The sequence below is a fragment of the Callithrix jacchus genome, chromosome 22, assembly GCF_049354715.1.
Source record: "Callithrix jacchus isolate 240 chromosome 22, calJac240_pri, whole genome shotgun sequence".
In the NCBI taxonomy this organism is placed as follows: Eukaryota; Metazoa; Chordata; class Mammalia; order Primates; family Cebidae; genus Callithrix; species Callithrix jacchus.
Genome location: NC_133523.1, coordinates 49743656 through 49768897, shown reverse-complemented (window position 1 = coordinate 49768897; position 25242 = coordinate 49743656). Strand labels below are relative to the sequence as shown.

Below are 25242 nucleotides of genomic sequence, written 5' to 3'. Positions count from 1 at the left end.
GCTTGTCTAGATCTCCTGACCTCGGCCTTCTAAAAACTGAGATTAAAGGCGTGAAACACCACGCCCGGTCTCTAATTTAAGTTTTTAAGTTTAAAAAAATTTTAAGAGGTAGGAGACCAGACATTGTCAACGCGACGACGTGCGTTTTTCAGAAGTAAAACGCATTCCCGTGTGCATTGCTCATTCAGCAGTTATCTCTGAGTTTCTACTGAAGAGCAGCCCTGCAGAGAGTCCGAGGATGGGATGTGCAGACAGACAAAGGCATCCCCAGCATCACAGAACGAGGTCCCGGACACGGAGAAAGGAAAGAAGCCACAGGCGTGCACGGAAGACAATAATGGATCTCATTTATTCTGAGACTTACTTTTTAGCTTTTAACACTTTTGTCAAAATTTAGTAAACAGCGTTTTTCTTTTATCATGGTGCCTAAAGTAATATGTGTTAAAAATCCATGGCCGGCTGGGTGCGGTGGCTCACGCCTATAATCCTGGCACTTTGGGAGGCCGAGGCGGGTGGATCACGGGGTCAAGAGATCGAGACCATCCTGGTCAACAAGATGACACCCCCGTCTCTACTAAAAATACAAAAATTAGCTGAACATGGTGGTATATGCCTGTAGTCCCAGCTACTTGGGAGGCTGAGGCAGGAGAATTGGTTGAACCCAGGAGGTGGAGGTTGCGGTGAGCCAAGATCGCTCCATTGCACTCCAGCCTGGGTAACAAGCGAAACTCCGTCTCAAAAAAAAAAAAAAAAAAAAAAAATCCATGGCCTCTTTTGAAAAGTGTCTGTTTATATCCTTTGCTCAGTTTTTGATGGGGTTGTTTGCTTTTTCTTGTAAATTTGTTTAAGTTCTTTGTTCTGGGTATTAGCCCTTTGTCAGATGGGTAGCTTGCAAAATTTTTTCCCATTCTGTTGGTTGCTGGTTCACTCTAATGATTGTTTCTTTTGCTGTGCAGAAGCTCGTAAGTTTAATTAGATCCCATTTGCCTGTTTTGGCTTTTGTTGCCATTGCTTTTGGTGTTTTAGTCATGAAGTCCTTGCCTATGCCTATGTCCTGAATGGTATTGCCTAGGTTTTCTTCTGGGATTTTTATGGTGTTCGGTCTTAGGTTTAAATCTTTAATCCATCTGGAGTTATGCACCCAACAAACATATGAAAAAATGTTCATCATCACTGGTCATTAGAGAAATGCAAATCAAAACCACACTGAGATACCATCTCAAGCCAGTTAGAATGGTGATCATTAAAAAATCTGGAGACAACAGATGCTCGAGAGGATGTGGAGAAATAGGAACATTTTTACACTGCTGATGGGAGTGTAAATTAGTTCAACCTAAATTAGTGGAAGACAGTGTGGCAATTCCTCAAGTATCTAGAAATAGAAATACCATTTGATCCAGCAATCCCATTGCTGAGTATATACCCAAAGGATTATAAGTCATTCTGTTATAAGGACACATGCACACGTATGCTCATTGCAGCACTGTTTACAATAGCAAAGACTTGGAACCAACCCAAATGCCCATCAGTGATAGACTGGATAAAGAAAATGTGGCACATATACACCATGGAATACTATGCAGCCATAAAAAAGGATGAGTTCATGTCCTTTGCAGGGACATGGATGAACCTGGAAACCATCATTCTCAGCAAACTGACACAAGAACAGAAAACCAAACACCGCATGTTCTCATTCATAAGTGGGTGTTGAACAATGAGAACACATGGACACAGGGAGGGGAACATCACACAGCAGGGCCTATTGGGGGGTGGGGAGGCTAGGGAAGGAATAGCAGGGGCGGGGGGATTGGGGAGGGATAACATTAGGAGAAATACCTAATGTAGATGATGGGGAGATGGAGGCAGCAAACTGCCATGGCACGTGTATACCTATGTAACAATCCTGCATGATCTGCACATGTACCGTAGAAATTAAAGTATAATTTAATAAAAAGAAAGTAAAGAAAAAGAAAGAAAAAATCCATGGCCTCAATAACAACAAAAAAGGGGAAAAACACCAAATGAATGAGATATTAAATATAGACATTTGATTACTGTTAAATTTAGACAGTTAAATATTGTCTGTGAAATATAGATAATCAATTACTGTTAAGGAAAAATATTCCATGGCATTTTAGATTAGGTTTAAAAAATTTTTACACTGACAAATAAAAATTGTATGTATTTGTGGGGTACAATGTGATTTTTTTGTTTCTTTCTTTTTGAGACAGAGTTTCATTCTTGTCCAGGCTGGAGTGCAGTAGTGTGTTCTGGGCTCCCTGCTACCTATGGCTCCAGGGTCCAGGTAATTCTCCCAAATCAGCTCCCAAGTAGCTGCAATTACGGGAACCCTCCATCATGCCCAGATAATTTTTGTATGTTTAGTAGAGATGGAGTTTCACCGTGTTGGCCAGGCTGGTCTCGAACTCCTGACCTCAGGTGATCTGCCCGCCTCAGCCTCCTAAAGTGCTGGGATAACAGGTGTGAGCCACGGTGCCCAGCCTGATGCTCCAGGCTTCAGTGGGTAGGGGTGGGGGATGATGGGGACGTGTCCAGCCTGAATCTCCCCTACTCCATTCTACAGGAGGGCCTGAGATCTTCTGTGCCATGCGAAGGGAGAGGAGCAGATGGGCAGGGGAGGGTTTCAGCCCATCAGGGGCTTCCAGGCTGTGTAGGAAGCTTAGAAATTGAGGATGTAGTATTTTTAGTCTGACAAAAACACGATTTTCTGGCATACATTTTTTTTAAAATCTTGAAGAATAGCTCATAACGACACATTCTGAGGGCACGCCGACCTCCGGATTTATCCAATGTGTCAATGGCTGTTAATCTTGACATTTTCAAGTAAAAACAAGCAAACCTGATTTTGCTAAATGTTTCCCGCTATAAGATGTCAATTGCTGCAATTTCGTTTCCAGATGATCTGTCATTTTGAACAAACTTTAAACTTTAATATTCCACTAACTTCTTAAATGAACAAAAAAACCCCACAAATCTTCGCTTGTCACCGCTATTTAAAATTTTATGAAACGGACGCCTGTCCTGTACTCTGAGGTTGAGAGCTTTTGTTCAGCTCGCCTGAGGGTTGAAAAAGAACTGTTACAGCTTTGCTTACCCTATCATAATAGGTAATATTCGTCTGTATTTGAACTGCTCATGAGAGGTATTTTGTGTTTATCCAAAGATAACGATCAGGAAGGGACGAGATGCCTATCACAGAATGCAAAAGGTTCTTTCTTACCCTAGTCTAAAATCATGGAAGTAGAAATATACTAATTACAAGTTTTCAGATTTTTTTCCAGGTTACTCGGTTGATTCATAGCAAATATTCTTTGGTTCTGTTTTTTAAAACAGGCTCATTCCAAAGTATATAAATTGTCAATGGTGGGAAAAATGTAAAGAAATTTCTTTTATGTAAAAAAAAAAAATACTGTGATAAAAAGGAAAATCAGCACTCTGTGTTCAAAAATTATTTATGAATTTATTACAGAAATGTCTCTCTAATTATCATAATTGGATGGCCACTTAAGACAATCTTTGTTTTTAAAATGTCGTGTATTTTTAAAATGTTATTACTCTGTGCAAGGAAATTGATATATTTATCCCTCTCGTGGTAAAATTTTTACTCTTAAATCATTGTATTCCTATATTCTAAAGACATTTAAAATACATTTCTGTGCCTGTGTACGTAGACTCTGCAGAAATTCAAGAATTTGTTGTTGCTTTTGACAAAATACTTATGTAAATATCAGTACTGTAAGAATTTTGCCTGCCTTTAAGCATCAAGTCTAGGTGTCCATCTAGCAATGGGCCGTAAACTATGCAATCTCAAAAAAACTATTTGTTGTTTATCTGAAATTCAAATTTACCTGGCAGCCTGCACTTTTATTTGCTAAATGTGGTGACTTTAAGGAGTGGCAAGAACAGTATGAATAATAGTGGCAAGTGTTTAAGTGCTTACTGAGTACCAGGCCAGCTGCTGTTCTGTGACATAATTTTGTGAGTTATAATTTAAATTTTTTTCTTTTTTTTTTTTTTTTGAGACAGAGTCTTGCTCTGTCACTCAGGCTGGAGTGCAGGTGCAGTCTCAGCTCACTGCAGCCTCTGCCTACCAGGTTCAAGCGATTCTCCTGCCTCAGCCTCCCAAGTAGCTGGGATTACAGGCATGTGCCACCAACCATGCCGGGGTAATTTTTGTATTTTTAGTAGAGACGGGGTTTTGCTTTGTTAGCCAGGCTGGTCTCGATCTCCTGACTTCAGGTGATCTACCTGCCTTGGCCTCCCAAAGTTCTGGGATTACAGGTGTGAGCCACTGTGCCTGGCCCCTAATTTAAATTTTTACTTTTAAATTTTTTTTTTTTTTTTTTTTTTGAGACGGAGTTTCGCTCTTGTTACCCAGGCTGGAGTGCACTGGCATGATCTCAGCTCACCGCAACCTCCGACTCCTGGGTTCAGGCAATTATCCTGTTTCAGCCTCCTGAGTAGCTGGGATTACAGGCACACGCCAACATGCCCAGCTAATTTTTTGTATTTTTAGTAGAGACAGGGTTTCACCTTGTTGACCAGGATGGTCTCGATCTCTTGACTTCGTGATCCACCCGCCTCGGCCTCCCAAAGTGCTGGGATTATAGGCGTGAGCCACTGCGCCCCGCCATAAATTTGCATCTTAAAAATCCATGGCCTCAACAAAAGAAAAAAAAAAGGGGAAAACAACAAATGAATGAGATATTAAATATAGACATTTGAGTAATGCCAATCGATGATTACTGTTGAGAGAAATATCCCACAGTGTTTTAGATTAGATGAAAATAACTTTTTAATTGGAAAATAATAATTGTATGTATTTGGGGGTACAATGTGATGTTTTGATGTATGTGTACATTGTGGAGTGATTAAATCAAGCTAATTAACATACTTGTCACTTCATCTACTTATAATTTTTTGTGGCAAAAACATTTCAAATCTACTATTCTAGCCGGGCGCAGTGGCTCAAGCCTGTAATCCCAGCACTTTGGGAGGCCGAGGCGGGTGGATCACGAGGTCAAGAGATCCAGACCATCCTGGTCAACACGATGAAATCTCATCTCTACTAAACATACAGAATAAGCCGGGCAGGTGGCGTGTACCTGTAATCCCAGCTGCTGGGGAGGCTGAGGCAGGAGAATCGTTTGAACCCAGGAGGCGGAAGTTGCAGTGAGCCGAGATCACACCATTACACTGCAGCCTGGGAGATAGAGCAAGACTCCATCTCAATAAAAAAAAAGAAAAAGAAAAAAAACTCAGGAGGAAGAGGGTGGGAGTGGGCTAGGTGTCAGAATCTGCACATTAGGTGCAAGGTACATGACTTGGGTGGTGGGTGCACTAACATCTCGGAATTCACCGCTATGTAATTGACGCACAGAACAAAAAAGCATTTGTATTCCAAAAGCTACGGAAATAATTTTTTTTTTTTTTAAAGAAAAACAGCCATCTCTTGGGCACTTGCAGAGGCCCAGTGGCGGGTGGGGGTTGGTGGTCTAAACTGGTTTGAACTGGATGGGAGATGTCCCGGGTTCCTGAACAACAGAAGCGACATTACCATGGTGACCAATGAATGTTATCTAGCAAACAGCCAGTGAAGGGTTAAAGCTGAGCAGATGCCTGAAAGCCGGCTGGGCTGGTGGACCTGGTCAGATTAACCCTTCAGTGCCTATTTGTCAACTAAAAATAAAATTGTAGGCTGGATGCGGCGGCTCACGCCTGTAATCTCAGCACATTGGGAGACCGAGACGGGCAGATTGCCTGAGGTCAGGTGTTCGAGACCTGCCTGACCAACCTGGTGAAACCCCCGCCTCTGCTAAAAATACAAAAATTAGCTGGGCGTGCTGGTGGATGACTGTAATCCCAGCTACCAGGGAAACTGAGGCAGGAGGATCGCTTGAACCCAGGAGGCAGAGGTTGCGGTGAGTGGAGATCGAACCACTGCACTGCAGACTGGGCCACAAGAGTGAAACTGTGTCTCAAAAAAAAAAAAAAAATTAAAATTAAAAAGTCAAATTTTAAAAAATGTCTCAGGTACTTTATTGTAGGTCATGTTGCTTCTTTTTATATATAACAACAGCATTTTAATTGAATTTTCTAAGTGATTGTTTCTAGTTGTTTAAATGCACCTGTTCAAATCGAAGTTCATCATTCTGTTTGGAACAACTTTTGTGCGACAATGAAATAGGAACATAAGTGAGAAAGCCAATAGGCACAGAATGACAGAAAAGGAAGCGGCAAAACAGCTAGAACCCTCGTTCCGCTGGTTACTGCAGGACAATAAATAAAATGACACTTAACCGAAACACTTTTATTTGCGTCTTCAAAGAAGAAACTCTTCCTTCTCCGGGATAATCACGATTAACTCACAAAAGTGGGTACACATCTTCAAAGCACTTCCCTTTAATGGGAAACCTAGCTTTATAGGATTTAAACAGAAGGCAAAAAAAAAAAAAAAAAAAAAAAAAATTGCATTTTCTTGTCATTGTAAGACAAAACAGAATCTACTGTAAGCCAAGAAAACTCATTCATACTTCAGGTCCTTCTCCAGGAACCAGCATTGTTATATTATTGCCGTTTAGCAAAATCTGATCTAATTTAGTAATCCTTCTTCCTTCTGGTGAAATTTCAAACTCAGTGACATCTTCCAGTACCATGTTGACAAAGTCAGCAAGTCCTAGAAGAGCACCAACGATTTCCTTATCACTCTCTCTTTCTAACAATGTGAATTCTTTTTTTTTTGAGATGGAGTTTCGCTCTTGTTACCCAGACTGGAGTGCAATGGTGCGATCTTGGCTCACCACAACCTCCGCCTTCTGGGTTCAGGCAATTCTCCTGCCTCAGCCTCCCGAGTAGCTGGGACTCCAGGCACGCGCCACCATGCCCAGCTAATTTTTGTATTTTTAGTAGAGACGGGGTTTCACCGTGTTGACCAGGATGATCTCGATCTCTTGACCTTATGATCCTCCCACCTCAGCCTCCCAAAGTGCTGGTATTATAGGCAGGAGCCACCGCGCCCAGCACAATGTGAATTCTTGATCCAATACATTTGCCCACAAGCTCTAATGGCAGCAGCTGCGATGGGTTGGTAGTAGTGTTAGCCCCCTGGCCACGCCGGGTGTTCTTTTTTAAAATTTATTTAACTTTAGGTGCATACTATATCTGGCATTTCTCCCCATGTTATCCCTCCCCGCCCTCCAGTAGCAGCCGTCCGCCCGCGACCCTGGCTTAAGGCAACAGCCACCGTCTACTGTTCTCTCTCTGCTTCCTGGTTGTCTGGGCTCAGCTGCCTCCGTTCTCACTGAGGCCACCTCCAGAGGCTGCCGTCGGTGACGATGCTCAGGGCTGAGTTTTTTGAAGGCGTCCACACCTGTGTGTCATGCCCGACCTGGGAGGAGGTGGGTGCCGGGCGCTGGGCGCTGGCACGGCCGGACGCCTGGCATCTCTCCCTCCAGGTGGTCCTCCCAACCAGCCTTTCTGGAGCGGCCCCTTCTGTCCAGCTGCACGTCTCAGCCCGGCTGCAAAGGAACATTCCCAGGGGAGTCTGGATGCGGTTTTACCCCTTCACTCTCCTACAGTCCTGGAGGTCAGATGTCCCGCCTGGGTCTCACTGGGCTGAAGTCAGGCTGTCCACAGAGCTGCGTTCCTTCCAGAGGCTCCAATGTGGGGGGAGAATCCCACACAATCTTCCAGCCTGTGGCGGCCGCCCCACCCACATGCCTTGGCTCAGGGCCCCTTCCTCCCTCTTCGAGGCCGGCGCAGTTGGTGGAGTCCTCACAGCCGTCACCCTGGCTTCTCTCACGGCTTTTTAGTCCCCCACTTTCAAAATAACTCCCGTGATTACAATGGTTCCACTGGGTGGTCCAGGATGGTCTCCCTGTTTAAAAGTCTAATGATCAGATTAGCAACCTTACTTCACCTGTCCCCCAATTCCAGTTGCCACCGAACGCAGTCCGTTCTCTGACCACCCCACCCCCCTAGGAGGACCCTTCGATCCTTCCCCTGGACACATGCGTTTCCCGCAGCTCTCATAACAAAGCATCACAGACCAGACGCCTTAAAACAGTGGACATTTCTTCTCTCACCGTCCTGGAAGCTCACACGGCGAATCCAAGGCGTCCGGATTCTAGGGCTGGAAGAGAGCATCCTTTGTGGCCTGTTCCAGCACCTGGCAGTTCCCAGCGCCCCTTGGCACGTGGCCACAGCACCCCAATCCCCACCTGCATCTCACACACTCTTCCTTCTGCGTCTGGGTCCTCTCCTCTCTCATGAGGGTATCAGTCATGTCAGGTTAAAGCCCACCCTGCTGCCTCAATGTGAACATGGCTATATCCCACAATGACCTTGTTTTCAAGTGAGGACACATTCACAGGGACCAGGGGATAGGAGGGAAACCCCTCTTTGGGGACACGGTGCAGCCCATAACACCTCCCCCCGACTCTGTCTCTTCTGCGTCCACCTCTTCCTAGATCCTCTCAATTATTCCTGTTCTCTCCAGTCCCACTGTCACCACCCATTGCCTTTTCATAGCCAATTACAACGGCCCATCTTGGGGTCCTGCTCCCACCTCATCCCTCCACTCCCTCTGCCAGAGGCCCTGCGGAGGACAAGCTGGGGGCAGGGAGGGGGCGGAATTAGGACACTGCTGGGCAAGGCTGCTCACCACATGTGTCCTGTGCCGCCCTGGGTGCTACCCACTTTCTTTCTTCTTTCTCTTTCTTTCCTTCTTTCTTTCTTTTCTCTCTCTTTCTCTCTTTATTTTCTTTCTTTCTTGACAAAGTTGCTCAGGCTGGAGTGCAGTACAGTGGTCTGTCCTGTGTCTCACGTGGGTTCTATTCCTTCCTTCCTTTCTTCCCTCTCTTTTTTTCTTTCTTTCTTTCTCTTTCCTTCCTTCCTTCTCTCTCTCTTTCTTCCTCAGAGTTTTGGGCTGGAGTGCAGTGCAGTGATCTCAGCTCACTGCAACCTCCTCTCCTAGGTTCAAAGAGATTCTCCTACCTCAGCCTCCCGAGTATCTGGGATTACAGGTGCCCACCACCACGCCCAGCTAATTTTTGTATTTTTAGTAGAGATGGGGTTTCACCACGTTGGTCAGGCTGGCCTTGAACGCCTGACCTCAGGTGATCTGCCCATCTCGACCTCCCAAAGTGCTGGGATTAAGGTGTGAGCCACTGCGCCTGGCCTGAGTTCACCGTTTTCTGAGACTCGACCTTCCTCTGTGTCCATACTCTTCCCATCCTTCCGTCTGGGCAGACAGCACTGGAGGCTGGGGCAAGGGTGTCCAGCTGCTTCATCAGCACCACAATATAAAGATAAAAGAGGAAGATGTATATAATTTTGGTGTCTTTGGGGCCTTCCGAGTCTGGCATGGAGCTTTCACGGAGCATTTACTCTGATACGTGCTGCAAACAGCCCGGGTGCACATGCTGCCTCCTCGTTATGGGCTGGATTTCATATCCCACAAAAACGTATGTTGAAGTCCTGACCCTATGCCTTAGAACGCGAAAACAGGGTCAGTGCTGATACAGTTAGCTACAATGAGGTCCTCCTGTAGTGGGCTGGGCCCCTGATCCAACAGGACAGATGCCTTTAGCAGAAGCCAGCCTGGTGAATGCAGCCACACCAGGAGAGGGCCACATGACGACGGGGCATTGGGGTGATGTATCTACCAGCCAAAGGCCGCCAGCAGACCACCGGAAGCCAGGGAAGGGGCCTGAAACAAACAGAGTCTCCCTCAAAGCCCTCAGGAAAAACCAACCCTGCCAATAGCTTGATTTCAGACTTCTGACCTCCAGAGCTGGGAGAGAACACATTCCTTTAAACCACAGCACTGGGCTGTCGCACTTCATCACAGCAGTGCGAGGAAAAAAAATACACTCCTGTAACCCGTGCCGTGAACACACTTCCGCAAACCTTGCAACAAATATCCTCCTGTAAACCTTGCAAGAAATACACTTCTGTCCAGAAGTGGCATAGCTGGCCAGGGGTAGTAGCTCATGCCTGTAACCCCAGCACTTTGGGAGGCCAAGGCCGGTGAATTGCTTGAGCCTGGGAGTTTGAGATCAATATAGGCAAGAATGGTGAAACCCTGATGCTATAAAATTTAAAAAAATTAAAAAGAATTAGGCTGGTGTGGTGGCACAGACCTGTAGTCCCAGCTACTCAGGAGGCTGAGCCAGGAGGATGTCTTGAGTCCAGGAAGCGGAGGTTGCAGTGAGCAGAGATTGCGCCACTGCACTACAGCCTGAGTGACAGAGCAAGACCTGATCTGAAAAAAGGAAAAAAAACAGTGGAGTAGCTGCTGGATCCTATTTCACAGAGGATGAAACGAGAGAGCAAGCAGGAGGTAGAAGCAGACTGAGACATCCAAGACAGGTGAGGCAGGGCTTGCCCTGAGCACAGTGTGTCATCGCTCCTCTCTCCCCGTCCAGAACCCACAGAAGCTCAGACTGTCATCGCTCCTCTCTCCCCGTCGAGAGCCCACAGAAGCTCTCCCTGTGGCCTCCAGTTCTCACCCTCCAGTGTGCCTCGGAGGCCACCGTCCTGGGTCTGACTCCAGGAGTTGCCGTTCTCAAGCTGCCTGACCTGGGACCATCCGACCGGGCCTCAGTTTTCCCATCTGTTAAATGGAGATAATTATAGCATACATCATAGGGTTGGTGGGATGATGAATTGAGAAAGTCCACGAAAGCCCTTAGTCCATTTGGACTGCTGCCATAACAAAATGCCTCAGACTGGATGGCTTATCAACAACAGGAGTTGACTCCTCACGGTTTTGGAGGCCGGAAGTCAGGGTGCCAGCATGGTCTGGTTCTGGAGAGGGCTGCTTTCTGGTTTACAGGTCATCATCCTCTTACTGCATCCTTATGTTATGTAGAGATGGATTATCTCTCTAAGACGTCGTTGTTTTTTTTTTTTTTTTTGAGACAGAGTCTCACTGTGTTGCCAGGTTGGAGTGCAGAGGCACGATCTTGGCTCACTCTCACTGCAACCTTTGCCTCCTGGGTTCAAGCAATTCTCCTGCCTTGGCCTCCTGAGTAGCTGGGATTACAGGCACGCGCCACCATGCCCAGCTAAGTTTTGTATTTTTAGTAGAGATGGGTTTCACCATGTTGGCCAGGATGGTCTCGATCTCTTGACCTTGTGATCCACCTGCCTCGGCCTCCCAAAGTGCTGGGTTCACAGGTGTGAGCCACCGCACCCAGGCTACTGATTCAGTTTCTGAGGACCCCACCCTCATGATCTAATCAGCTCCAAAGACTCCACTTCTAAACACCATCACTTGGGGTGAAGGCTTTGACACCTGTGTTTTGGGGTCACAGTGAGAGCACAGCAAGCCCTTAGCTCCGGTTCTGTGCTCGATACATGTGAATGGTTTTGAACTTCATGAAGATGAAAATGAGAGGGGACTTGATGAAGGCGGCTCTGGGGCTCAGTCCTTTACCCTTTCAATAAATGCTTCCTACAGGTCTACTGTGTGACAGGACATGGTTAAGAACCGACTCCAAAGACTGGAAAATTCCAGTTTCTGGGGCCCACCCGGCCCCTTCCTCAGCTCCCCCACCTTTCCGCACTCTGGCTGTGGTTTCCATGGTGATAGTCTGAGCCTCCCTCTGTTGCTAAGGCAGATAAACAGTCAGGAGAGGGAGCAGGTTGCAAAGGTTGATTAATCTCCCTGAGAGATGGTGGTGGGCATAGGAGGGGGAGGGAGACCCAAGGGGCTCATGCACAGACTTTGCATGCCTTTGAATAGGGGTTTGCAGGAGAAGGGAAATGAGCCTGTGGAGAGAATATTTAAAATGTATTCTCTGGACCAGGCATGGTGGCTCACACTCATAATCCCACCACTGTGGGAGGCAAGGCGGGCAAATCACCTGAGGTCAGGAGTTCGAGACCGGCCTGGCCAACATGGTGAAACCCCGTCTCTACTAAAAACACAAAAATTAGCAGGGGGCGGTGGTGGGCACCTGTAATCTCAGCTACTAGGGAGGCTGAGGCAGGAGAATCACCTGAAACCAGGAAGCGGAGGTTGCAGTGAGCCGAGATGGCACCACTGTACTCCAGCTTGGGCGACAGAGTGAGACCCTGCCTCAAAAAATAAATAATAAACTGCATAAAATAACAAAAATCTGATATTGATGAAAAAGCAACCTGCGGTAAGGGGAATCTTCGTTTTAGGGAACGTTCTTCAAAGTCACCCCATTGTTGTCGTCCTTTGTCAAACCCTGCTTTGTAAGACACTGGGGCCGGGCTCAGCTCTGGTTGTGTGTGTGTGTGTGTGTGCGCGCGTGTGCGCGCGCGTGTAGTGCGTGCCCGTGTGCGTGCGTGCGTGCGTGTGTCCGTGCATGTGTGCATGCGCGTGTGTGTGCCCGTGCGTGTGTGCGCGCGTGTGTGTGTGCGTGCGCGTGTGTAGTGCGTGCCCGTGTGTGTGCGTGCGTGCGTGTGTCCGTGCATGTGTGCATGCGTGTGTGTGCGCACGTGTGTGCGTGCGTGTGTGTGCGTGTAGTGCGTGCCCGTGTGTGTGCATGCGTGCGTCCGTGCATGTGTGCATGCGTGTGTGTGCGCGTGCGCGTGTGTAGTGCGTGCCCGTGTGTGTGCGTGCGTGCGTGTGTCCGTGCATGTGTGCATGTGTGTGTGTGCACGCGTGTGTGTGCGTGTAGTGCGTGCCCGTGTGTGTGCATGCGTGCGTCCGTGCATGTGTGCATGCGTGTGTGCGCGCGTGTGCGTGCGTGCGTGTGTGTGTGCGTGCGCGTGTGTGTGTGATCTGACAAGGTAGGGCCGATGAACATCCTGACTTTGCAAACAAGGGTTTTGACTACTGAAATCTCAGAGAGATGGAAACACCGGCCCAAGAACCCTCAGTCTTATTTATTCACAAATTACAAATGAGAAACGAGCAGGTTCTAGGCTAAACATTTTAAGGGCGCGCAGGTTCTGACACAAGATTCCAGAATCTTCCATGCCCTGAGGTTCTCTCTGCTGATTTTCAGCCACCTCCACTCCCGCATCCCGGCAGCAGTTTCCATGGTAACAGATGGAGTCTGCCTGGGTTGCTAAGAAACGAGAGCCCAGCGAAAGGACCAAGACGCCGTTGACCCAGCCTGGGATGGGAGGGGATGGAAAGAACAGGGGAGGCTCCCCAGCCCCTACTTCATTTATGTGAAAATACAAAGGAGAGTTGCAGAGTGGGAGCGGGGTCGGGGAAGCGGCCCGCTGGTCTTCGTTTTTAGTTTTTTCCTTACGGTAAAATATACGTAACATAAGATGAACCATTTTAAAGTGTAGAGTTCTGGGCCGGGTGCGGTGGCTCAAGCCTGTAATCCCAGCACTTTGGGAGGCCAAGGCGGGTGGATCACGAGGTCAAGAGATCGAGACCATCCTGGTCAACATGGTGAAACCCCGTCTCTACTGAAAATACAAAAAATTAGCTGGGCATAGTGGTGCGCGCCTGTAATCCCAGCTACCTGGAGGCTGAGGCAGGAGAATTGCCTGAACCCAGGAGGCGGAGGTTGTGGTGAGCCGAGATCACGCCATTGCACTCCAGCCTGGGTAACAAGAGCGAAACTCCGTCTCAAAAAAAAAAAGAGTAGAGTTCTGCGAGGTTAAGTACGTTCACATGAGTGAGTGAATCCGTCTCCGGAACACTTTGATTTTCCCAGCTGAAACGCTGTATCCATCAAACACTGACTCTGGCCCCTCTCCCCAAGCCCCTGGCCCACCATTCCACCTCCTTTCCGTCTCTGTGAAGTTGCCTCCTCTAGGGGCCTCGCATAACCGGGATCATACAGTATTTGCATTTTGGCGACTGCCTTATTTAAGTTAGCATGACGTCCTCGAGTTTTGCCCACGTTATAGCATGTGTCAGAATTTCCTTCATTTTACAGCTGAATATACAGGTTGAGTATCCCTTATCTGAAATGCTCAGGACCAGAGTGTGTTGGATTTCAGAATTTTCCAGGTTTCAGATTATTTACATTTTATTTATTTATTTATTTTGAGATGGGATCTGTCTCACTCTGTCACCCAGGCTGGAGTTCAGTGGCGTTGATCTTGGCTCACCGCAACCTCCATCTCCTGGGTTCAAGTGATTCTCCTGCCTCGGTCTCCCGAGTAGCTGGGACTACAGGCATGCACCACCATGGCCAGATAATTTTTGTATTTTTTGTAGAGACGGGGTTTCACCAGGTTGGCCCGGCTGGTCTCAGATTCCTGACCTCAGGTGACTCACCCACCCTGGCCTCCCCAGGTGCTGGGCCACTGCACCTGACCCACAATGGTTTAAAACGTTATCACGTGTGTGTATGGAAGATGTCAGCCGTGGAGCAGGCTTCCTGCTTCCCGAAGCTCTGCCGTTGTCGTCATTATTAAGGTTTGTGAAAACTGTTTTTTAGTTTCTGTGTATGATGCTTTCACATCCTGGGGCTTTGTAGGCCCTGAAGGGACTGCCTCTGCCAGGATTTGTCAGTTGCTATCGATGAAAACGCACCTGGCCGGGCGCGGTGGCTCAAGCCTATAATCCCAGCACTTTGGGAGGCCGAGGCGGGTGGATCACGAGGTCGAGATCGAGACCATCCTGGTCAACAGGACAAAACCCCGTCTCTACTAAAAATACAAAAATTAGCTGAGCATGGTGGTGCGTGCCTGTAATCCCAGCTACTCGGGAGGCTGAGGCAGGAGAATTGCCTGAACCCAGGAGGCGGAGGTTGCGGTGAGCCGAGATCGCACCATTGCACTCCAGCCTGGGTAACGAGCGAAACTCCGTCTCAAAAAAAAAAAGAAAATGCACCTATGAGCACACCTTTCAAATGCAAACCAACTGATCCAGAGCCCACATCCAGCATCTCCTTCATCAAACTCTCACCTTCCAGACCACTGTCTGCCTCCCCTCATCACCCCAGAGCTCGGTACCAGACATCAGGACAAGCTGTGTGCCCAGAGCACTGAAACGGCTTGGAGGAGCCGGCCCTGAGCTTACACACCCTCCCTCGCCTGTTCCTTGCTGTGGAAGCCACAGTAAAGGCTTCTGCCTCATGTCCCCCTCACTCCCTCTGCCTCCTGACCCACCTGGTGCTTCCTTCCCTGTGGACCCTGCGTGGCCTGGCATTGTGCCCTCTTTTTGGGAACTGTGAGTAACAGTTGTCTTTTTTTTTTTTTTTTTGAGACGGAGTTTCGCTCTTATTACCCAGGCTGGAGTGCAATGGCACGATCTTGGCTCACCGCAACCTCCGCCTCCTGGGTTCAGGCAGTTCTCCTGCCTCAGCCTCCCCAGTAGCTGGGATTACAGGCACGTGCCACCATGCCCAGCTAATTTTTGTATTTTTAGTAGAGATGGGGTTTCACCATGTTGACCAGGATGGTCGCGATCTCTTGACCTTGTGATCCACCCGCCTTGGCCTCCCAAAGTGCTGGGATTACAGGCGTGAGCCACCGCGCCCGGCTACTGTTGTCTTTTGAAAGGTCATTATTGCCTGACCTGTTGGCCTCGCCATACCTCAGCAATAACAAAACCTACATTTTAAAATGGGATTCAGCTCTAGTCCTTCCCTACTCAGCAAGGGAGAGCCTACTTCTTGGTCTGAAACCCCTTTTTCTGGGGGACTCTAATCCCGTCTTCACCCCAGCTCTGTTTTCTTCAGGCTCTAGTGTTTTTTTTGTTTGTTATTTTTTGAGACGGGTGTCTCACTCTATCACCCTGGCTGGGGTGCAGTGGCACCACCTCGGCTCACTACAACCACCACCTGCCGGGTTCAGGTGATTCTCCTGCCTCAGCCTCGCGAGTAGCTGGGATTACAGGCACCAGGTATAAGGCCCGGCTAATTTCTATATTTTTAGTAGAGACGGGGTTTCACCATGCTGGTCAGGCTGGCAGACTGTAGTTTTTTTCAAGATAATTGAGGGCTGGTGCGGTGGCTCACACCTGTACCCCAGCTCTTTGTGAGGCCGAGGCAGGAGGATCACATGAGTCCAGGAGTTCGAGACCAGTCTGGGTAACATGGTGAAACCATGTCTCTACTAACAAAATGCAAAAAAGTTAGCCAGGTGTGGCGGCTACTCAGGAGGCTGAGGCGGGAGGCTACAGTGAGTTGTGATCGCACCACTGTAATCCAGCCTGAGCAACAGAGCAAGACCCCGTCTCAAAAAAATAAAATAAAATGCAACTTAGGGTCCAGGAAGGGAGAGAGGTCTGGGCACGCTTCCCAGCTCACTGTGTGTGAGCTTGTTATTCCTCCCTCTCTGGAATTGCCTTTTTTCTCTGCCCATGGACTGGCTATGCTTGGCTTTCTCTCCTGAAATGCCTCTGCCCACCCAAACACTCTAAAATATGATCCCGGTCTCGAGGAAGGGAGCCAGCCTCCATTCATCAGCCCTCTGCTTTCCGAGACGTCAGCCCGGCTGGGCCTGGCCTCTCAGCCCACACATCTCATCCATCTTGTCCTGCAGGCCCCACTGTACAGACAACCCTGTGACCGGAGAACGTCTGCCCTTGAAATTCCACAATTGCTTTTCGAAAGGCCCTGAAAATTCAGAGGAAAATCTGACCATCTGCCTCCCGTTCCTAACTCTGCAATAGGTTATTATTATTATTTTCTCAGAACAAAAATCCCACTCCTCCTCATGGCCCACGATCAGTAGTAGCTACAGAACATTTCTCCGGAGGAGCTTGGAACAGCGGCCTTGCTGGGAGGGGACGTCCAGAGAATTAGCCTGGAAGATTAGTGTCCTGAACGCTTACTGTCAATGCTTTATAGAGCCGTTGAGAAGAGCTGATAGAATTCAGATCCACAGGGCTGTAGTAGGCTCCTACTGTATACCAGGCCTCTGATCTGTGCTTGAAATGAGACACTCTCATAGGCTATGAAATGTATTTTAGGCTGAGCACTGTGGCTCACGCCTGTAATCCCAGAACTTTGGGAGGCCGAGGCAGGAGGATCACCTGAGGTCAGGAATTCAAGACCAGCCCGGCCACCACGGTGAAACCCTGTCTCTACTAAAAATACAATGATTAGCCAGGCGTGGTGGCAGTGCCTGTAATCCCAGCTGCTTGGGTGGCTGGGGCAGGCCAGGCTGGTCTCAAACTCCTGACCTCAGGTGATCCACCTGCTTTGGCCTTCCAAAGTGCTGGGATTACAGGCATGAGCCACCATGCCCGGCCGTCTTTCTTTTCTCTGTGGGAAGGGTGGACCCCTTCTCCCTAAAGCATCCATGTGAGTGAAATTGAGCAAGACCTTGTCCCAGTAGACGGAAGCTCTTTCCACCCATTGGTAAAGGCAGAACCAGGCCCTCCCTCCACCTGGGGTCCTTCCCTCCAGCTCCATACTTAATGGAGTCCCACGAGGTGGCCTCCAGAATCTCTCCTGAGGCTGACCCATCCCTCTGAGGTCCTGGCCACCACCCCGAACAGGCCACCAGCATCTCTTGGCTCCCAGTGTTGCAACAGCTTGCTGAGGTCCCCCTGGAATGCCCTGGGCTTTTGCTGGAATTCTCACACTTACAGCTCCCTTCCCGTTGGGTTCCCATTACTAGTAGGACTAACACCAGAATCCTGAATTCCTACCTAGGAGACGGTGGAACTCAGGACATGGTACCCCAAAATATGGCACCTTGGCATTTGAGAAAACAGCATGAGCAAGAAGGCCTCTCTCAGCTTTCCTCGCCCTTCTCTCTGAAAGCAGTCCTAAGACTCTCATTCCAATGTGCCCTCCATGAACCGGAGGAAAGGTGCATTCTTTTTTTTTCTGAGACGGAGTTTTGCTCGTTACCCAGGCTGGAGTGCAATGACGCCATCTCGGCTCACCACAACCTCCACCTCCTGGGTTCAGGCAATTCTTCTGCCTCAGCCTCCTGAGTAGCTGGGATTACAGGCACGCGCCACCATGCCCAGCTAATTTTTTGTATTTTTAGTGGAGACGGGGTTTCACCATGTTGACCACGATGGCCTCGATCTCTTGACCTCGTGATCCACCCGCCTCGGCCTCCCAAAGTGCTGGGATTACAGGCGTGAGCCACCACGGCATTCTTATCTCTGAAGACACTGAATCTGAACAAACAGGCCTTGAAAAGCTCCCCGTCTCAGTCTTTCAGCGTGAGAGCACAGTGCCTTTATCAAATAATACTTCCCCATAGCCATCCACTTATTCATCAAACCTGGCATGAAACATACACGTTTCCCTGTTTCTTTGGGTCTTTATTTCCTTATGGAAGGCTCCTGTGTCACGTAAAACTTATATTCAATATATCTGTATGCTTTTATTGGTTCATCTGTCTTGTTATAGGGCCCTCAGTTATGAGCCTAGCCATTGGTGAGGAAAAAGAGGCCAGGCACGGTGGCTCATGCCTGTAATCCCAGCACTTTGGGAGGCTGAGGCAGGCAGATTGCTTGAGCTCAGGAGTTACAGAGCAGCCTAGGCAATATGGTGAAACCCCATCTTTACAAAAAATACAAACATTAACCGGGTATAGTGGGGCATCCCTGCAGTCCCAGCTAGTGGGAGGCTGAGCTGGGAGGATCACTTGAGCCCCGGAGGTCGACCCTTCAGTGAGCCATAATTGCACCACTGCATTCCAACCTGTACCACAGAATAAGCAAAAAACAAGCAAACGAATCAACCAGCAAAGAAACCTGCCAGAAAGGGAAACTTTTTCTTCCCTACAGAGGCAAGCGTGTGACTGGTGGGGCCAGAGGATTTGGCTTGGAGTGGCATTTACATGCTCTTCCTATTAGGCAGCGCTGCCTATTGCAAATAATGACCATTGATGTGTGTGAATTGTATACACAGACACACACGTGTGTACATGCACACAGCTTCAGTTTACAAAACGCACGCTTTCGATCCGTCGGAACACTTTACAGTTACCTGTGGGACGCGTCTGGAGGACCCTGTTGAATGCGAATGTGCCGAGCACAGACAGGCACTATTCTGTGAGCGTGTCGCCAGTGAGGCCGTCCACTCACATGAACACAACCCTTGCTGTCTGTAAGACGTGCAGAGCAGGAAGGGAGGACAGGGCTGAGATGCCAGGGGCTGGAAACCCCACACCCACCGCTCCGACACATGAAAATGAGTGGCTTTCTTCTCTGTCCTGTGTTCACAACGGCCCCCTTCACACACGTCCCCGGTTCCAGGAATTGCCGTTGCTCTCTGCAGGGCGGAGAGGGCCTTGAACTCACAAATCAACAAACTCTGAAAGTGTCAACTGGAAACGTACGCTTGAGAAGAGGCCAAATATCCATTTGGAAACAAGGGAGGTCACAGTATTCCCCTTTTTCATGAGACTGAGGGCGCGAAGGGAGGGAGGAGGGTGGCTCAGTGGGGCGAAGCGTAGGGGAGGCATGTGTTCACGAGACGTTTTCGTGTTTTGGGGATACGGGACATGAAGTCGTGCTGGTGGCACAGAGCCCAGGGCTGATTTCCTTGTGGGCTGATGTTTAGGGGGCCAGGCCTGGCAATACCTTAGAGGTTCAGACAAGGAACACACTCAGTGGCTTGTCCCTGGACGCTTGAGGAGAAAGCACGTGAAAAACAGAAGCCCCCGGCGTTATCTATTGGGGGGTTTAGTGATGTTTTCCGAGGTTTCTGGACGGGTCCCGTTCTGAGGACACTCGCTCCACTCTGTTGAGTTTAGTGGTGAGGAAGGTGAACTGGGTCTCCAGCCAGGCATTTGGCCCTTGAATCAGGAGAACCTTCCAGGGGACAGTGGGCACAGTACCATGTTGACCTCTGTCTCATGATAACATGTTTTTAACTCCTTCAGCAGAAATCCCAGTCAGAAGGGCCTCTCCCATCCTGTCCTCTTCACATCTACTTCCATTCTTATTGTCAGTACTTCCTGCCATCTAAGACCCTTGCTATGTCAAGCTTCTCTGCCCCAAGAGCCGTATCTCTGTTTCTGGCCAGCATCTTCTCTCCCTCCAGAGCCGTATCTCCATCTCCGGCCAGCATCTTCTCTGCCCCCAGAGCCGTATCTCCATCTCCGGCCAGCATCTTCTCTCCCTCCAGAGCCGTATCTCCGTCTCCGGCCAGCATCTTCTCTCCCTCCAGAGCCGTATCTCCATCTCCGGCCAGCATCTTCTCTGCCCCCAGAGCCGTATCTCCGTCTCCGGCCAGCATCTTCTCTCCCTCCAGAGCCGTATCTCCATCTCCGGCCAGCATCTTCTCTCCCTCCAGAGCCGTATCTCCGTCTCCGGCCAGCATCTTCTCTGCCCCCAGAGCCGTATCTCCGTCTCCGGCCAGCATCTTCTCTCCCTCCAGAGCCGTATCTCCATCTCCGGCCAGCATCTTCTCTGTCCCAGAGCCGTATCTCCGTCTCCGGCCAGCATCTTCTCTGCCCCCAGAGCCGTATCTCCATCTCTGGCCAGCATCTTCTCTGTCCCAGAGCCGTATCTCCGTCTCCGGCCAGCATCTTCTCTGCCCCCAGAGCCGTATCTCCATCTCTGGCCAGCATCTTCTCTGTCCCAGAGCCGTATCTCCGTCCCCGGCCAGCATCTTCTCTGCTCCCAGAGCCGTATCTCCGTCTCCGGCCAGCATCTTCTCTGCCCCCAGAGCCGTATCTCCATCTCCGGCCAGCATCTTCTCTCCCTCCAGAGCCGTATCTCCGTCTCCGGCCAGCATCTTCTCTGCCCCCAGAGCCGTATCTCCATCTCCGGCCAGCATCTTCTCTCCCTCCAGAGCCGTATCTCCGTCTCTGGCCAGCATCTTCTCTCCCTCCAGAGCCGTATCTCCGTCTCCGGCCAGCATCTTCTCTGCCCCCAGAGCTGTATCTCCGTTTCTGGCCAGCATCTTCTCTGCCCCCAGAGCCGTATCTCTGTCTCTGGCCAGCATCTTCTCTGTCCCCAGAGCTGTATCTCCGTTTCTGGCCAGCATCTTCTCTGCCCCCAGAGCTGTATCTCCGTTTCTGGCCAGCATCTTCCCTCCCTTCTCCGATGAATTTCTTTCACTACCTAATGAATGACCTTCCTGCTCTGAACCTTGCCATCCTCCACGCATGCATTCCATACTCAGAACTCACTGTGGTTTTTATAAAAGGCAGATTTGGTCATGCCGTTTTTCTTTCCCTACTGAAAACTCTTCTGGCCGTGTGTGGAGGCTCATGCCTGCAATCCCAGCAATTTGAAAGGCTGAGGTGGGTGGATCACTTGAGGCCAGGAGTTCGAGACCAGCCTGGTCAATGTGATGAAATCTTGTCTCTACTACAAATACAAAGTTAGCTGGACATGGTGGTGGGTGCCTGTAATCTCAGCTACTGGGGAGGCTGAGCCAGGAGAATGGCTTGAACCCAGAAGGTGGAGGTTGCAGTGAGCCGAAATCGTGCCACTGTACTCCAACCTGGGAGATGAGAATGAGACCCTGTCTCAAAACAAAACAAAAAAACCCAACAACTCTTCCACTGACTTGAGGATAAAGTCTGGGACCCCTACAGAGGCCTAGGAGGCCCTTCAGGCGCTGAGCCCCACTCAACTCTGACCCCACTGCCCTCTGCTGTCCTCCTGGCCCAGCGGGCTCCAGTAACACCCAGCCCGTGTCCCCTCTGAGTGTGCATCTGTACTCATGGTGGCCACTCGCTTCTTCCTCATCTTCCATTCTCTCTTCCCCCAGCTCAAGGTTGTCACCACATTGATCCATGAAGCTTCTCTTGTCAAGGTGCCAGCGACCTCCACATTCCCAAATCCAATGGCTACTTCCATGTCCTCCCGTAATCAGATGTCTGAACTGCTCACTTTATTCTTCTCTTACCTTCAGGGATGTGAAAGTCCCTCTGGTCTTGGTTTCCCTCCCCCAGGTGCCTCCTTCTAGGTACCCACGTCCTCTGCTCTACGTCCACGTGGATTGGACGGTCTGGGACTGGATCCACATTCATCCTCCTCATTTGCATTGGCTGCCACGGCTGCATAACGAGCGAACCCCACATTTAGTGCTTTTAAAATAGCAATAAGGCCAGGCACAGTGGCTCATGCCTGTAATCCCAGCACTTTGGGAGGCCAAGGTGGGCGGATCACTTGAGGTCAGGAGTTTGAGAACAGCCAGGCCAACATGGTAAAACCCCGTCTCTACTAAAAATACAAAAATTAGCTGGGCACGGTGGTGCGTGAGTCTGTAGTCCCAGCTACTCGGGAGGCTGAGGCAGGAGAATTGCCTGAACCCAGGAGGCGGAGGTTGCGGTGAGCCGAGATCGTGCCATTGCACTCCAGCCTGGGTAACAAGAGCGAAACTCCGTCTCAAAAAAAAAAAAAAAGTTACCACCCTTCACTCAAGAGCCCAAACTCAAAACGTGGATGTCATACTCTGTTCTTGTCTTTCTCGTGACATTATGAGATGAAATCTACTTCTGTTCACCTTCGTCCAGGTACCAGCCACTCTCCCTAGATAACGATGACTTCTTAATGATGAGGGTCACTCCTGTCCCCCCAATAAGTCTATCCTCCAAATAATCAAGTTCCAGACCTTCTGCAAATGCATCAAATGGTGACATTGTCCCACTCTCCTCCCGTGCCCACTGAGCCTCATTCAGTGGCTCTAGAACACGTGGATTGAAAGGAGAGCTACCTGTGGCTGGCTTACAAGGTCTGTGGCAACCTGGCCCCCGTCTGCTGCTTTCTTTGCACACCACCCCCTGGCCGTGAAAAACGTTCAAGACCTTCACTCTTACCTTTCCTGTCCCCACAGTCCCCATGGCTGTTTCCTTCTCAAGCCTCACGTTCCAGCTCAAAGGTCATATCCACCGAGGGAGATCTGGGGTTGAGCGAGAGGATTATGGAGCTACCCAGTTATCAAGAAAGATGAGAGGGTCAGGGATGGGACGTGTTGGTGCAAGGACACAGAACTTGTCATAAGGGAGGAATACATTCCAGGGATGGTACCACATGCTGAATATAGTTAATTATTTTATTTTATTTTGAGACAGAGTTTCGCTCTCGTTACCCAGGCTGGAGTGCAATGGCGCGATCTCGGCTCACCGCAACCTCCGCCTCCTGGGTTCAGGCAATTCTCCTGCCTCAGCCTCCCGAATAGCTGGGACTACAGGCACGTGCCATCATGCCCAGCTAATTTTTTGTATTTTTAGTAGAGACGGGGTTTCACCATGTTGACCAGGATGGTCTCGATCTCATGACCTCGTGATCCACCCGCCTCGGCCTCCCAAAGTGCTGGGATTATAGGCGTGAGCCACCGTGCCCGGCCTAGTTAATTATTTTTTAAGATATACAGTATTTAACACAATGGTTTTCAAAACCAAAATGAATGCAGAAAGCAACCCTCCATAATGGAGGAACAAACCCCCAAAATGTAAGTAAAGCCCCGTATGTGCTGAGCTGTACTGAAGACTGAGGCCAAGAAAAATGTGATTCTCTATACATGTGTGTTTGCAGAGACCGAGCCTTGCTCTGCTGCCCAGGCTGGAGTGCAGCGGTGACTGGGTTAAGAGTGTTATCACCCAAAATCAAAGCATTCCTGCCTTTGTCCTCAGCTATTACCCTAATCGTGGCCTCCCATCATGTCCACAGTCCGCCCTTGGCCTCGTGGCCACACAGCCCAGAGAGGTCCCTGAGCAAATATTTGTTCTTGAAGCTCGCTTCAGCCTCAACCTCCTGACCTCAAGCAATCCTCCCATTTCTGCTTCCAAAGTAACTGAGACTACAGATGTGCGGCACCAGGTCTGGCTAATTTTTTAAGAACATTTTTTGTAGAGATAGAGTCTTTCTATCTTGCCTAGTCAGGCCTTGAACTCCTGGCCTCAAGGAATTCACCAGGTTCAGCTTTCCAAAGTGCTGGTGTCCAGGTGTGGAGCCATCTCAGGCAGCATGTTAATTATTTAATGGTTTCTTTTTCACCCTTGACCAGAATATTAGTTTTAAAAAGGTTGAAAACGCCGGGCGCGGTGGCTCACAATTATAATCCCAGCACTTTGCGAGGCCGAGGTGGGTGGATCACGAGGTCAAGAGATCGAGACCATCCTGGTCAACATGGTGAAACCCCATCTCCACTAAAAATACAAAAAATTAGCTGGGCATGGTGGTGCGTGCCTGTAATCCCAGCTACTCGGGAGGCTGAGGCAGGAGAATTACCTGAACCCAGGAGGCGGAGTTTGTGGTGAGCCGAGATCGCACCATTGCACTCCAGCCTGGGTAACAAGAGGGAAACTCCGTCTCAAAAAAAAAAAAAAAAGTTGAAAAAAAGGAAAAATAGCTATATTAAAACTCGCATTATCTTATGTTAATTTTATGTCTTAAAAACAGTTTGTTATTATTATATTTCTAGCCTCAATGGAAGCAAACTCGTCAATAATATTTTCAAAGTCTATTTCTGGAAAATAACCATGGGAAAACATAACAATGTGGCTAGTGACGTAAGCACTTTTCCTTTTGCCTCTGGGTGCGGCGGAGCTCAGCACAGTCTTACAGGGTCCTGTCTTTATTTAAATGTTTAATATTTTGTTTATCATGGGTTTTGTTTTTTTTCAAATACTGCATTAGAATGTTGTTTATCTCGATGACTGAGTGTCCTGTGCTGTTTATTGAGATTGCTGTGCGGCCATTATTCCTTTGTTCATTCAATTCTCATGCGACCCTGGGAACGAGGGCTGCTTCTTCTTTTTTTCTTTCTTTCTTTTTTTTTTTTTTAACCAACAAGGAAGCTGTGGCTCAGAGGATTAGGTGGCTGCCGTGTGATGGATTCTATCCAGAGGAGTCTGATTCCAGAGGCAGACAGAGTGAGAGGAGGCCCTTCCCTCTCTGTCTCTCAGAGGCCTCATCAGGAATGTGGGAAGGTGATCACACCTGCCCGTAGATAACACACCAGGCCACGGGCATTCGGTAGAGAGCTACATGCAGAACAAGCATAATACGTATTAATCAATTCATTATCATAGTCGTCATGAGGTGGGAGGATGGCTTGGGCCCAGGAGTCCAAGGCTGCGGTGCACTGCAGCCTGGGTGACAGAGCAAGACCCTGCCTCTAATAAATAAATGACGTAAAAATAAGTCATGATTGTAATGATGATGTGGATGGTATATCTATTGGCATCCCCCGGCCTCATCCCAAATTGGAAACTGCTGATTCTGAGAATACAAAAATCCTTCATCTCAGTTACCAGTTCCCCGTCCCAAACTCGCCTACAGATACCAGTTCCACCATCCCAAAGTCACCTACTGCCGCCACCCTCCCCGGCTGGCCCCCTCATCGCAGCCTCCCACCATGTCCACCTCCACCCCTGCCCTAGTGGCCACGGGGC

General features: G+C 49.1%; 1 pseudogene; it reads right to left on the bottom strand.

The window, feature by feature from the left end:
* Window positions 1-6448: 6448 nt before the first annotated feature.
* LOC103790116 (U6 snRNA-associated Sm-like protein LSm5 pseudogene) lies at window positions 6449-8166 on the bottom strand (annotated as a pseudogene).
* Between the last annotated feature and the right edge of the window lie 17076 nt (window positions 8167-25242).